The 723-nt window shown below is 44.3% G+C and overlaps 1 pseudogene across 1 annotated transcript; it reads right to left on the reverse strand.

Annotated features, from left to right (window-relative positions):
* Positions 1-164: 164 nt before the first annotated feature.
* Positions 165-664, reverse strand: LOC103253563 (annotated as a pseudogene). The gene has a single exon (XR_503886.1). The product of XR_503886.1 is annotated as a 60S ribosomal protein L27 pseudogene (transcript).
* Between the last annotated feature and the right edge of the window lie 59 nt (positions 665-723).

The following is a 723-nucleotide window of genomic DNA, read 5'->3' on the forward strand; positions in this document are numbered from 1 at the left end:
CAGGTCAGAAAAACCTTGAGGCAAAATGTCATATGACTGTACCACTTCACAGTTATATTGGATTAGGGCCCACCCTAATGGTTTCATCTTAACTTCATCATCAGCAAATCCCGTTTTCACAAAAGATCACATTAACTGGTACTGGAGGTTAGAACTTCAGCATCTTTTTTTTTTTTTTTTTTTGGGATTTAAAAAATTTTTAATGACGGAAACAAAAAACATCTAAAACCGCAGCTTCTGGAAGAACCACTTGTTCTTGCCCGTCTTGTACCTCTCTTCGAACTTGACCTTGGCTTCACGTCGGGCCTTGTGTTTAAGAACAGGGTCTCTGAAGACATCCTTGTTGACAACGGTTTTGTCCAAGGGGATATCCACAGAGTACCTTGTGGGCATGAGGTGATTGTAGTTATAAACTTTCACAAAAGATTTGATCTTTGACCTCTTGGCAATCTTCTTCTTGCCCATCGCAGCTGTCACTTTGCGGGGATAGCGGTCAATTCCAGCCACAAGGGCATGGCTGTAGGGGCGATCTGAGGTGCCATCATCAATGTTCTTCACGATGACGGCTTTGCGTCCGGAATAACGTCTGGCCAGGACCAGCACCACCTTCCCCGGCTTCATGAACTTGCCCATTTCTACGACAATCACCCAGGCGAACAGCATAAAGGAAGAAAGCTTCAGCATCTTTTGGAGGGATATATTCAAGGCATAACAGACCCATTG

Source organism: Carlito syrichta, unplaced genomic scaffold, assembly GCF_000164805.1.
Source record: "Carlito syrichta isolate Samal-C Ts95f unplaced genomic scaffold, Tarsius_syrichta-2.0.1 Scaffold238001, whole genome shotgun sequence".
Classification (NCBI taxonomy): Eukaryota; Metazoa; Chordata; class Mammalia; order Primates; family Tarsiidae; genus Carlito; species Carlito syrichta.